Source organism: Anopheles arabiensis, chromosome 3, assembly GCF_016920715.1.
Source record: "Anopheles arabiensis isolate DONGOLA chromosome 3, AaraD3, whole genome shotgun sequence".
NCBI classification, from domain to species: Eukaryota; Metazoa; Arthropoda; class Insecta; order Diptera; family Culicidae; genus Anopheles; species Anopheles arabiensis.
Genome location: NC_053518.1, coordinates 59,526,463 through 59,536,712, shown reverse-complemented (window position 1 = coordinate 59,536,712; position 10,250 = coordinate 59,526,463).

Below are 10,250 nucleotides of genomic sequence, written 5' to 3'. Positions count from 1 at the left end.
CAAACTCTGAACGACACATTCTCGGCAACAGAACAATCGATATCTTCCCAGATAGCAGTTCGCAAACCGAGCAGGACCAACGGCAGTTTATCGCACCAACGTTTCGAATCGACCCAAGTGAGCGAAGTTTTTAACGTTCGATGAAAACGCTCGATAAGACCGTTCGCTTCGGGATGATACGCTGTAGTACGAATACAGAGAACCCCAAAAAGCCGCGTCAATTCCGTGACTGATTTGGATTCGAATTGTCGTCCTTGATCTGTCGTGATTGTTTCTGGAACACCCATCTGAGAAATCCAACATTCGCAAAATGCTTTAGCGACTTTTTCTGCTAGCATATCTGGCAAAGGAACTGCTTCTGGCCAACGACTAAACCGGTCGATCATCGTTAATAAATACCGCTTTCCATTCGACGTCGGAAGTGGTCCAACCAAATCGATATAAATATGACGGAAACGACTTTTTGGAAGCTCGAATTCGTTGAGCGCCGCAGATGTATGCCGATGGATTTTCGATCGTTGATAGTCGATACAAGATCTTACGAAGCGGGCGACAGCAGTCTTTGGAACGTCGTTTTCCTCGTCCGGAACAAAATGATATGCTCGTACCAAATCTAGAGTGGTAAAACAATTCTTATCTAAGAAATTGTTTAGTAAATCGTGAATATGTGGCACAGGATAACGACCTGGCACAGTTATCCGGTTTAAAATCCTGTAATCTCCGACAAAGCGCCATCGACCATTCTTTTTCGGTACGCAATGAAGTGGACTTGCCCAACTGCTTTTGGAAGGGCGACAAATCCCGAGCTCCATCATGGTCTCAAATTCTTTTTTAGCGACTTGGAGTTTGTCTGGAGGCATTCTACGTGGTTTGTAAGCAACTGGAGGTCCAGTGGTTTGAATGTGATGGGTTACATTATGTCTTACCTCAGTGCGCATTGTCGACTGGGCGGTGATTTCTCGAAATTCGACCAGCAAGTCTCGAAAAGGATGATCTTTGGCTGTAGTTGTTACACCGTAAACCGAAGATTTCGATAATCCACAAACAGTGTGTAATTTCGTACCACCATCAATATGTTTACTGTTTCCAAGGTCTACAAGAAGTCCAAAATGCGCGATGAAATCTGAACCAATAATTGCAGAAGTAACGTCGGCTCGCAAAAACATCCACGAAAACTTTCGGCGTAGTCCGAGATCCACTGAAACAAACTTGCTCCCATACGTTCGTATTTTCGTTCCGTTTGCTGTATGGAGTAAAAACGCCGATGGTTCTCGAGTCTTCTCGATCTTGGATGCAGGTATTATCGATACATCCAATCCCGTGTCGATTAAGAATCGAATACCAGAAGATTTGTCGAAGATTTGCAGACGGCGACTGATTCTTAATCCGCCCCCCTCGCCGATTTCGGATGAGCGGAAATCTAGTTTTTTGACTGATGATACTGGCAAGGGCTTCGACATCGCGTAGCTCGATTTCCATACTTCCGGTGATACCAACAGATATTGTTTACATTGGTACGATTTTGAGAAGTGGGACGCAACCGATCGCGCTCAGATTGCCGTGCTTTCACTTGGCGTTGCTTAATGGCTTCATATTTTACTGTTGCATGAGGCTGTTTTACATAATCAGCGATATGACAAAGCACGGATTGTTCGAGTTTAGCGACAATATGGTAAAATTTTGTTTCATCCTTCCGAACGCCGGCCAACAAAAACTGTATTTCAGTTTGCGAAAACCACAACGATGGATCGTTCTTCCAGAATTCCGGTAGTTTAACCTAAACGGTTCTGTTGGCAGTGTTAGTAGCAATACCGCACTGATACTGGTATGTTCCGACACCTCTCGAAGGTTAATATAGGATCTCCATACCCTACTCCGACTCAATACGTCCAAGGGGTACAGAACAGTAACATATCTCTCCAATAATCTGAGCTTGGGTACACGGGGAAACCCAACCCCTTGGGAGGATGGGTTATATGGCTAAATTGAGCGGGGGGGGGGGGGGGGTATGGTCAGCGTCTGGTCTCCATGTTAGGGGCGGCTGGCTGGCCCTTCTGTCCTGGCATCCTAAGGGACATTAATCAAGGATGCGTAGTCCCTCCGACGATACAGGAGGTTGGGGGAGAGGTCTTGCAACCCTTATAAAACCCCAAATGCAACGAATGGATACCAAGATATTTCGAACCGGACTAAACGATACCGACCCAAGCAACCGAACAAGGCTAACGATTGAGCTCGTTGGCTGGATCAGATGGAGTCGAATCTGTCGGAGATCGGATGCAGCCGTGGTTGGAGGACTGCAGCCCAGGACCGAGTTTCCTGGAAACGGATTGGCGACCTGGCCATGTCTACTAGACATGCTCATACATGAGCAGGCCAAGAAGAAGAAGAAGAAGAAGAAGAACCTAAACGGCTGCAGTAGCAGGGGAAGTTTCTTCGTTAGAAACGTTTTCGGTTCATTTCGGACATGTTCGTTCACGAATTTTCAAATTAGGAGAACTAATAACAATCCGGAGATCACGTCGGGGTCACCAATGTGGGAGCGATTGAAAGACGATGTACACCGTTCTAAGAGTGAAATAAGACTAACTACATTTATTCGATATTCAGTGTAACCACGGTTGCTGTAACCAATGGCTACTTGATTACAACTAAGATATTGCTATAAGCAATCCACCACAAACTCAGTGCTCTCCAACCTTTTTAGGATCGTTGACTACTTGGCTTTCAAAATACATTTGCCGCAGTCAACATATATAGGGCACACATTTTATATACTTAGTTAAAACATGTCGTTTAATCTTATTCTAGACGTGCCTGTTAAAAAATCCAATCTTGATTGTGGAAAAAAATTGTACGAAATTCAGCTTTTCTTTAAAACAATCTTTTTTTGTTCAGTGGACAAATAATCAGTGAACCACAGGTTGTAGACCACTGCTTTAACTCACTGAGCCTCCGGCAAGCAGATTGTTTGTCTTCTAATCATTATCAATCCATATCATCTTTTGCTGATTTGCATTTGATTCTGGATTATACCTCGCACACACCGGCAGTTGTCCATTCAATGCTGGAAGCAGGGCGCGTCCCAACTGTCATTTTTAGTGAAAAACATAACAATTTCCAATTGATTGATTGCACGTTGAATAGAAGATAGATGAGTCTATCGGTTTTCATAAGACCCTTTAGAGATTTGAATCATTCTAAAAATATGTCCAAAATTTTCGCACTAAACACCGCCGATTGCTCATTCCGGTACAATGAGTCTTAGATAGTGTTGTGCAATTTGGGATGGAATCGTAGATCCACTCCGACTTCAGTTCAGATAAATGGAATCCGACCCCGAATTAAAACCGGACTACGGAAGACTATGGACGACTCCGGACAATCACGGTCGACTTCGGTTGAGTACAGATGAGTCCCGTGGCCTTTGGTTGAATCAAGATGAGTTCGTTCGACTTCAGACGATTCCGGATGTACTCCCTTTCATCATTCTTCCATACAAAACGTATGGCCTACCCCGGTAGACGGTTGTACATGCGAAAGGTATATACACTTAAATTATGACAACAAATTTGCACTTAATTAGAAAACACTTTTCATTTTCAGACATTTTCATGATTTGGAAACGCTGAGGTTTCTTAATCCAAAGTTATTTTGAAATAAAGATGCAAAACTTACCGTGGTATGCGGTTATACACATTTTTTGTTTGCTTAAAACGGTTTAAACGGTAAAAACGCATATTAACACTTTCGATTGCGAAAATGACCGGATTTGTTCACTTGTAAACTTTGCACTACGACCGAAATGACAAATGTAAACAAAGCAACTATGGTATACTGCGATAATTGGTATAGAGATGTTTAGTTGAATCAATTATGGACATACGAAAAAAAAAGCAACATTTTAGATGAAAAGTTGGTAAATTTTGATGAGGAATTGTTAAATAAGTAACATTTTAGTGACCAGCACGGAACTAATGAAGCCTAATGTTTTAAAATATTGTTATTTGAAATAAAAAATCCATCCGTGGATTCAGTAATTGACTGTTTTAGGGCGCTCGTTGTAACTAGTGGTGGGTAAATACCATTTTTTCCGGAGTCGAACTGGTCCGGATTCGGAGTCGATGAGTCCGGATTTTTTCCTCGTCCACAAATCCACACCCCACCCCACCGGCTAAAACAGTCCGGAGTAACGAATTCGACTCCGGAAAACAATTCTATTTACCCATCTGGTTGTAACGAACGATCTAAAACAGTCAATTTTCGTACAGAAACCCCTGATTGATTTTTTATTTGAAACAATTTAAAACATTGGGCTTCATTAGTTCCGTGCTGGCCACTAAAATGTTACTTATTTAACAATTCCTCATCAAAATTTATCAACTTTTCATCTAAAATGTTGCTTTTTTTTCGTATGTCCATAATTGATTCAACTAAACATCTCTATACCAATTATCGCAGTATACCATAGTTGCTTTGTTTACATTTGTCATTTCGGTCGTAGTGCAAAGTTTACAAGTGAACAAATCCGGTCATTTTCGCAATCTAAAGTGTAAATATGCGTTTTTACCGTTTAAACCGTTTTAAGCAAACAAAAAAATGTCTTTAACCAAATACCACGGTAAGTTTTGCATCTTTATTTCCAAATCTTTGGAAAAGAAATCAGCGTTAAATGTTGTCTAATGAAGTAATTCGTGTACAAACGCCGTTTTGTATGGAAGAATGAAAGGGAGTGCATCCGGAATCGTCTGAAGTCGAACGAACTCATCTTGATTCAACCAAAGGCATCACGGGAATCTGTATCAACCGAAGTCGACCGTGTTCGTCCGGAGTCGTCCATAGTCTTCCGTAGTCTGGTTTTAATTCGGGGTCGGATTCCATTTATCTGAACTGAAGTCGGAGTGGATCTACGATTCCATCCCAAATTGTACAACACTATCTAAGACTCATTCTACCGGAATGAGCTGGAGGTCACGATCGAGGGTGTTAAGTGCGAAAATTTTGGACATATTTTTAGAATAATTCAAATCTCTAAAGGGTCTTATGAAAACCGATAGACTCATCTATCTTCTATTCAACGTGCAATCAATCAATTGGAAATTGTTATGTTTTTCACTAAAAATGACAGTTGGGACGCGCCCTGCTTCCAGCATTGAATGGACAACTGCCGGTGTGTGCGAGGTATAATCCAGAATCAAATGCAAATCAGCAAAAGATGATATGGATTGATGATGATACGAAGTGAAACAATCTGTTTGCCGGAGGCTCAGTGAGTTAAAGCAGTGGTCTGCAACCTGTGGTCCACTGATTGTTTGTCCACTGAACAATAAAAGATTGTTTTATTATCCGGACTAATACGGTCTCTTCCGACTGATCCAGATTGATCTGAACTAATCCAATTTGATTCGGACTGATACAAACTAATCTAGACTAATCCGAATTGATCATGACTGATCCGGACTGATCCAGAGTCGAATCCGGTTATGATCCGGAGTCGAACCCGGTTATGATCCGGAGTCGAATTCGGTTATGATCCGTAGTCGAATTCATATGTAACGCACCGGAGTCGGAGTTGATCCATGACTCCGCTCCGGATTACCAATCACTAGTTACAATCATAATTGGTGCTATAGCCACTATTGGTACTCTTACCCTAGTCGAAGCCTAGCTGTATCATCAAAGTACGCACCGTCTTTCCGAACTACAGTCTGAACTCACTGGTTGAACTTCGTTTCCCTGCCAACTATTGAATATGTGCTTTTTAAAGTGAGTGTATATATCAGGTGGGCTTATGGTGTTCTTTCTCACCAATACATCGACACACAATTTGACGGTTTGTTCCAAGGTGTTATAAATGACAAGGTGAAGTTGTTCAGAGCAAAATGACATTTCTCGACTTGACATATCTTTTCCGGGGGCTCCGGTATAAAAATCGGGGAGGGCTGGTGCGGGGTAATGAAATTTGTATGCAGAGAGTGACAGTTGTCCCCCACAATGTCACCCAGCAAAAGCGATAAAAATCAACCTTCTAAATACATTATCCTTGGTTTGTTCCAAAGTCCATATAATACAGAGGTCGATGCATAGCTCGATTTTGTTCCACCATTTTGAAAGCTTATTTTTGACAGTTAGATGAAAAAGCGTTCACAAACGATTCCAAACAACCATACACTTTTTAGAGCTAATTGTGCATTTTGTGCTCAAAACTTAGTTTAACTATACATTTCTTTCTCATGAACGTGGCATGGAGTAGTTTTTTCAGTAATTCATCACTTAAAAATGACCACAATCAGAAATCTGGCCTCTTAGCTTTGACCCTCTTGAGCTGCACAAGATTTCGTCGTAATTTCGGGCACTGATCTTGTTGTAATTGATAATTTCGCTATAATTCTATCTTTTCTTGATATTCGTCAACTTTTTAAAGTACAATATTACAAACAAACGATGTAAAAATGGCCGAAAATGCTTTCAGACCACTGCATGCACAACAACTAAAACCTCAATGTATGCTACGATGAAACTATTGAAGCTTTTTCATCCAGCTGTCAAAACTTTCCCACGCTTTTTGATCAAATGTTCTGGACGACTCGACCTCTGTATTATATAGACTTTGGTTTGTTCCATAACAAAATCTTGTATGCCTTGAAGTTTAAACGAAATCTCGCAGAAATTGTATGTGGTTTTCAAGATCTATTAAGGAGAACAGGTCGACGCAAAGCCCGTTGCTAGGTTGCCATTTTCAGCTCGCTTTTGACAGTTTCATGAAAAAGTGTTTACAAACAAACGGCTAATAGTTAACGCGGAAAAATGGACAAATTTACTATTAGGAAGATTATATTGGTTAAATTTCTTGCGGTCAATCACTTCTGGAGAATAAAGGAGAAGTAATTGCACTTTTCTCTGTATTCAGAAACATGGATAACCTTTTTAATTGTTTGCAATTCCGTTACCACGAATCGCTACCGTTTGCAACGGTCCTGCTGGAAGAACGAAAAGTTTAACGGACATAAAACAGCACATTACATGTTCCAACTGGGTAAAAGAAGTCCTATTTACTTTCAATTAAACACTGAGAGTAAAATGAAACATCCAATCGGCACACACTGGTACAATATGCATACCGTCCTTTGCTCATAACCCGGGAACGAAGGATAAATGAGATTTTTGGATTGGATCAGTCATGTAATATTCTAAGTGAATTCTAATTCTTATAATATTCTTGCAAAATATAAGAGGGAATGAGTGCAAAATGCTGAACAAAATTCTCATTCCCTCCATAGCAACGTCCATCGCTAAACATAAACAATGTTCACTTTAACTGTCAAAATTTTCCCATGGCTTTCTGTCAATTTACTCTAAGCGCTTCGACCTGTTCTCTTTCAAAGTCCTTGGTGGTTTTACTCAGACGTAGCACGAAGAAAGAAGCAAACAAAAACTTACGTGGCAGCCAGTTCTTGGATTAAAACGAAGATTGAGGCTATAGATTCCAAAAAAGAACATTTCCTTCACCAAATCTGATACATAGGCAACAATTATTCAATCCTTTCTGCCAGCAAGCAAGGAGCTGTGTACCAACCGAACCAAATATGATTTTATACTGAAATTGAGGAATTTATCAGAGTGCCTCGGCAAGCCATGAGATTTTTGTGAAATTTTCGAAAACCAGTTTTCCCATACAAACGCATGCTTTTAATTGAGCTGTCAGCCAACCATCGAGCGTTCAACTAAAAAGCGTTCAACTATTGAATTTTGACTGAATATCTTCATACTTTTGATACTACTGATCAAAATACATCCCGATTCCTGAATCGTACACGATTTTTTTTATGTTTCACGCTGGCGATTCCATGAGGACCCCGGGCTGTATGACTGCTGATCTGGAGTTACCTTGACTGCCGTAAAGCTCTAACAGTTCTATAATCCTTTTATTTATCATACTTTTATATTTTTAACATAGCCATCATGGATTCGTTATTTTCAAAAAGTAGGTGGTACCATCGCCTGAATTCGCAAAGTTTTCTAGTTACAAATCTTCTTCCTCGGGATTCTTAAAATTTTCAAGATTTATTTTTTTTTCCTAGCAATGGATTTGTTATTACATCGTCGCCAACTACTGTAACACTGCTTCCAGACGAACAACTTTTGTACCGCGACAAATTTTCTGCGAGCTCTTTGTTATAAAACAACATCTAAGATTTAGAACAAAATCAGAGGCGACCGTGATTGTCGCGAGTTTGTGAATTTTTCACAAAAAGGCAACGCTCGCGTTTCGCGACATTACGATAAAAGTAAGCCGTACATTCGTGCTAAAACAAGGACAGATATGACAGATAGAAAGTGTAGCAAAAAATTGTCGCGGAAGATTTTTTGGGTCGTCTAGGCGTAGCATACATTGAGGTTTTAGTTGTTGTGCATGCAGTGGTCTGAAAGCATTTCGGCCATTTTTACATCGTTTGTTTATAATATTGTACTTTAAAAAGTTGAGGAATATCAAGAAAAGATAGAATTATAGTGAAATTATCAATTACAACAAGATCAGTGCCCGAAATTACGACGAAATCTTGTGCAGCTCAAGAGGGTCAAAGCTAAGAAGCCAGGTTTCTGATTGTGGTCATTTTTAAGTGATGAATTACTGAAAAAAACTACTCCATGCCACGTTCATGAGAAAGAAATGTATAATTAAACTAAGTTTTGAGCACAAAATGCACAATTAGCCCTAAAAAGTGTATGGTTGTTTGGAATCGTTTGTGAACGCTTTTTCATCTAACTGTCAAAAATAAGCTTTCAAAATGGTGGACCAAAATCGAGCTATGCATCGACCTCTGTATTATATGGACTTTGGTGCCCCACTGAGCTTCTTGCACTGCTTTTATAGTAGTGAGCATGTTGATAGAATCAAACCCTATGTGTACTATGAATGATCCCTAACCGCGCGGATACATGAGGTGAAATATACAGCGAAATGAACTATTTGACAGGCGAAATATCTGACGGATAACGCATCACAGCAACCAGCTGATGTGCAATGCAAACAAATAACGTGCACAAAATCGTAATTAAATCCATTAAATAACTTCAATATTGAGTATTTCGTCAATTTTCAGTCAACAGATTATAATTTTTTCCAATTAAGGAATGTTCTGCTTGAGAAGATATTATTTTTAAAAAGAAAAGTATAAAAAAACAGTTGAATTTGTTAGGGTATCTAGAAAGTTATGAGGATGCATGAACGCTTATGGTACGAAGTCTTAATCATTACCTTGCTAAAGATTGATACAATTCATATTATTAACTTTTTAAAAGATGCTCAATAACCAAGCCAGGAACAACAATGTTCAACCAAGCAGTAATTATTCTATTTAAATAATGAACGATGGCATTGAGGCAATTAGGTCTTTAATGGTAGGTAACGAGATACATGTCCACCACTCCTTTGTTTTTGATACTTCTAAAAGTTTAAGTAACTATAAAATTATGAAAAACAATAACCCTTTCTTCAAAATTACTATGCCACGTTTGTTGACCTTCTTTTAACGGTATTTGAATGAATCAGATTGCAGAGCGCTTGGCCTAGGGTATGTAATACGAAGATGACCACCAAAACTAGTCGACGGGCCTTTAATAACTGATACCAATGTTTTAAGAACCATATTGTCCATAAATGTCATACCTTTCATCACATTCATGCATAGTGTTCCAAGATTTTTGAAGATATCGGTCTAATTTTTTGCAGGGATATAGCTGAAGAGTGTTCTCAACAATGGGTGGAAAAAAAATCGATAAGTGGTCTACAGAACTGTCCAAGGTGCCGCAATGTCTCATCATAGGTGAAAATAAGAGGTGTTCGACTTTAGGTGGCCGCCACTGTAGGGCCGAGATTGCTTTAGTATTTGGTTTTAAAAAAAGCTTTACCTTCATATTCCTGCAGTGTCCCAGTGCATTGTTAAAAAACATTTGAGTGCTTCGCTCGAAATTGTTCGGCAAATGTGGTCAAATACTCTAAAATGTAGAAATAGTAAAGTGAGCTTCACATAACTTTAAAAACACAATATAAAGTTGTTGCTGTACAAATCGTCTGTTATGTAGAGAAACGTGAGGAACATCGAGTTAAAGTTACAGAACCAGTTAAAGATTCAACAGAAAGTGAAAACAGGAGTATTTCATTTACGATTGAGGAATGATCTTCTTAACGAAAGCAGAACCCTTTGAATTTTTATGTTAGTTTCTATATTTATTTTTATTCAAGTAGT